This window comes from Octodon degus, unplaced genomic scaffold, assembly GCF_000260255.1.
Source record: "Octodon degus isolate 3935 unplaced genomic scaffold, OctDeg1.0 scaffold00027, whole genome shotgun sequence".
NCBI lineage: Eukaryota > Metazoa > Chordata > Mammalia > Rodentia > Octodontidae > Octodon > Octodon degus.
Genome location: NW_004524603.1, coordinates 4,609,806 through 4,614,099, shown reverse-complemented (window position 1 = coordinate 4,614,099; position 4,294 = coordinate 4,609,806). Strand labels below are relative to the sequence as shown.

Here is a 4,294-nt window from a genome sequence, read left to right as displayed (position 1 = left end):
TTCCAACACTCAGGACACTGACCCAGAAGGATCACCATGAGTTTGAGGTCAGCCTGGGCTAATGACTTTAAGGCCAGTCTGAACTATAAGAAACTGTCCCAAAAAAAAAAAAAAAAAAAAACCAAAACAGAAGAATCCATTGCAAGCTTTGAAACAGGTAGGAAGGGACAGGTATAGTAAAATTCTTAAGCTACAAAATGAAGCTTTTTCTTTGTGCCAAATGCTACCATAACCACAGCAAACTAACCAGGATGGTTGTACTCATAATGTATAGTATTACAATAAATATATTTTGAAAGTAATAGTATCATTTAAAGGATTTTCCCTATATACTTGAATATTATGTATATAACCATTCATTAAGTCATTACTGTAATACAGATAGATAGATAGATAGATAGATAGATAGATAGATAGATAGAGATATCCTTGAAAACTCCAACTAAATACATCACAATAAAGTGTACTAACCTAACAAAATACTATCTTTTCGGTATATGGTGAGTACACACTAAAGACTGGAAGTCATCACTAAATAAGACCCAACAGGTATTAGACACATAACAACTAACAATAAACACATAACTAAGCCTAGAGATAATCAGATTTTACACAGAAACAAAAGCATTACTACGGTATAGTTCCAACCCTCAGTGGTCTCCAGAGGCCCAGGTGGAAGGTCTGGTTGGTGTGCAGCCCCCAACACTACAGGGAAACATGCAGCAGTGGGGCTCTACGAGAAGAAGTTAGGTTACTGCAGTCATGCCCTTGAAGGAGACACGAGCACACTAGGCTCCTTCAGAATGCCTCCCTCCAATCTTCTGCAACCGTAACTTTTAACCTATGCACACATGCGCACATGCACACACAGAGAAACTTTGCTGTATCACTTTGAACAAATTAGTACCTATTAGAACAATTAATAATAAAAAGTTTAAAATTTTACCTGTATTTATTCCTTCTGACTTGTTCTTTATTTCTTAATATAGATCCAAGTTTAAGGCCTGCATCAGTTTGTTCTAAGGAACTTTAAACATTTCTTGCAAGTTAGGTCAACTGGCAATGCCACTCTCCTTTCAATATGGATTCAAATTTCTGAAGTATACTGTTTTGTTCTCTTCTAAAGAGCCTAACACTTCTCATAAGATATGCCAAACGGCAACAAATTCCTTATTTCTGCTTGTCTGAAAAAAATCTTTGTTTCTATCTCAGTTTTGGAGGGTAATTTTGCAGGATACAGAATTTTAAATTGAGGGCTGGGGATACAGCTCAGGGGCACAGAGCTCGCCTGGCAAGCACAAGGTCCTGTGCTCAATTCCTGATATCAAAAGAGAAAAGAGAACAACAAAAAAAAATCTTGGTTGATGTCTTTCAACATTTTAAATCTTTGCAATGAGAGGATGGAATCAGTGGCACTCGTATTAGTGAAGTGGTAGTTTTATTTGAAAATTGGCTTCGATTAGCTGTTAAGAATATACGGGGCCGGGGAGATGGCTCAGTGGAGTAAGCACTTCCCTGGCAAGCGCAAGGACCTGAGTTCAATCCCTGGTTCTGCCAAAAAAAAAGAAGAATATACATACTCTGGGGCCGGGGAGATGGCTCAGTAGAATAAGCGCTTCCCTGGTAAGCGTAAGGGCCTGAGTTCAATCCCCAGTTCCACCAAAAAAAAGAAAGAACAGAAAAAAAGAATATACATACTCTAGGACAAACATTAAAAAAGGTTAAAATGTGTGTAGCACCTAATGTACTGAGAAAGCAGAGAAACTTGAGTCATGTAAAATATTTGATTTAAGCCACGAAAGTAGAAAATAGAGATACGAGACATTAATTCTACTGTAACAAGAAGCACTATAGACATCAATGGTCCAATTGTAGCAATTAGAAGGTTGTCAGAATACATCAAAACACAAGAGCCACCTCCACAGTCTACCCAAAGCTCACTTTAAACACTAAGTCACATGCTGCCAGACACTGTGGCACACAGCTACAATCCCTGCACTTCTGAGTCTGAGGCAACAGGATCACTGTGACTTTAAGACCAGTCTGCACTACATAGCGAAACACTGTCTCAAAAATAAATGGATAGATAAATGAAATTAAGCCACATGCACATTAAGAATAAATAAGTAGACCGACCAGATAGCTCAGCACACTAAAGCACTTGCTTAGGCAGAGCACAAAGGCCAGGGTTCAATCCTGCATGTGCCAAGCTGTCAAGTGAGACCAGGCATGGCAGCATGCCTCTGTAATCCCAGAGCTTGGGAGGCTGAAAACAGGAGCAGATCACTACAAGTCCGAGCTGTCTAGTGAGAACCTGTAGACACTATACTAAATACATGTTTTAAAAAAGAAAGAAAAGAATAAGTAGAAAAAGAAATTTCATGCTAATATTACCTTTTGGGGCGTGGGGGGGGGGAATATAGGGTCTTACTACACAGTTTGGATTCATAGTGATCTTACTGTCTCAGCCTCCCCAGCACTGGGATTACAGGCATATGCCACAATGGGTTCAAGGACCGGCATGGCATGCAGTACTGGGAATCGAACTCCAGACCCTGCATTTGCCAGGCAGGCCCTTAGACTGCTGAGCTATCTACCCAGCCTAATAGTACACTTGTAATAAGAATTCAAAATGGTATGACCACAAGATAGATTGAAAGTTCCTTCTAAAAGTAAGCATATTCCTACTATAACAAGCAATCATGCTGTTTGGTTATTTATCTAAATGGGTCAAAGACATGTCTACTCAAAGTTTTACATATCTGTGCTTATACAGCTTCATTCGTTACTGCCAAACTTTGAAAATAATAAAAGTGCTCTCTAGTAGATTAATGGATAAAGACTCTGATACAAGATTGTGGAATATTACTCAGCACTAGAAAGAAACAACTAATCAAGACATAAAAATTTGGGGCAGGGGAGACAGTTCAGTGGAGTAAGTGCTTGCCTGGCAAGCGCAAGGTCCTGAGTTCGATCCCTGGCACCACCAAACCAAAAAAAAAAAAAAAAAAAGAAATGAAATCTGGAAGAAATGTAAATGGGTTTTACTAAATGAAAGAAACTAATATGAAAAGGATGCATACTGTTTAATCTCAGCAATCTGACATTGTGAGAAAACCTAAACTCTAGGAACAGTATGGGCCTGGGAGTTAGCTCAGGTCCTGAGTTCTTCAAGACCAGCCTGGGCTGCAAAGTGAGCTCAAGACCAGCCTGGACTGCAAGAGTGAGACACTGTCTCAAAAAGGCATGAACAGAACAGAACAAACAGGGAGTTGGGGGAAGGGAAAGATGAAGAGGTAGGCTACAGTTTTCAAAGAAAACTGAAATCTGTGAAAACTATTCTGTGTGATTCATAAAGGTAGAATTTGCCCAGACTGGCCTTGACATTTATCCAGAGCATAAAAAATATAACACAAAGAATGAAGTTCGGCAGTTGTGAGCTGGGGGGGCGGGCAAGATGGCGTTCCCAAAGTATAAGCCGGCTCACCTGGCTACTCTTCCCTCTACCCTCGACACTGCCGAAAACAACATCATATCTGCGGAAACCCTGAGGGCGAAGCCAAGCGCTTAGCCATAAAAGCCCAGCTCAAACGAGAACATCTGCTTCAGTACAACGACTTCAAACGCCAACGCTCATCGAAGACCCTGCTTTGATTTGTTGGACCTACACAAGATCAGCTAACATCTATCCCAATTTCAGGCTCACTCCCAAAAACTCGCTGATAGGACTTGTGGGTAGACTTGGTTCCCTCCTCTTCTGGTATTATGTTTTCAAAACTAGTAGGGATAAGAAGGAAAAGCTGATCCAGGAAGGAAAAGTGGAATAATCATATCATATCTCATATTAAATCTGATGACTATGGAAAAAAAAAAAAGAATGAAGTTCTTGGCATAAGCGCCTACCTGGCAAATGTAAGGTGCCAAGTTTGATCCTTGGTACCACCAAAAAAAAAAAAAAAAGAATGACACTTGATACAGACTTTGGGTAATAACAATGTGTCGCTGAGCTTTTAAGAATCATAACAAAAAAACGAAAAATTAAAAAAAATCATAACAAATGTACTATCCAGTACAATATGTTGATAATGGGAAAACCATGCCTTTTTTTTTTAATTTTATTTATTTATTTATGAGAGAGAGAGAGAGAGAGAGAGAGAGAGAGAGAGAGAGAGGTGTATGTGGCCAGCTCAGCCCACCAGGGGGCGTGGCTGGCTGGCATGTGGTGCTGGGGGATCGAACCGCGGTCCCTGATGCTTTGCTAAGCTTGTTCTAAGTAGGTGCTTTAGACCACTGA

General features: G+C 40.1%; 1 protein-coding gene and 1 pseudogene across 3 annotated transcripts in view; one reads left to right on the top strand and one right to left on the bottom strand.

Annotated features, from left to right (window-relative positions):
* Kmt2c (lysine methyltransferase 2C) overlaps nucleotides 1-4,294 on the bottom strand; it is a 300,385-nt gene that overhangs the window by 174,077 nt on the left and 122,014 nt on the right. The gene's annotated exons all lie outside the window — the stretch shown is intronic.
* LOC111816147 lies at nucleotides 3,457-3,848 on the top strand (annotated as a pseudogene).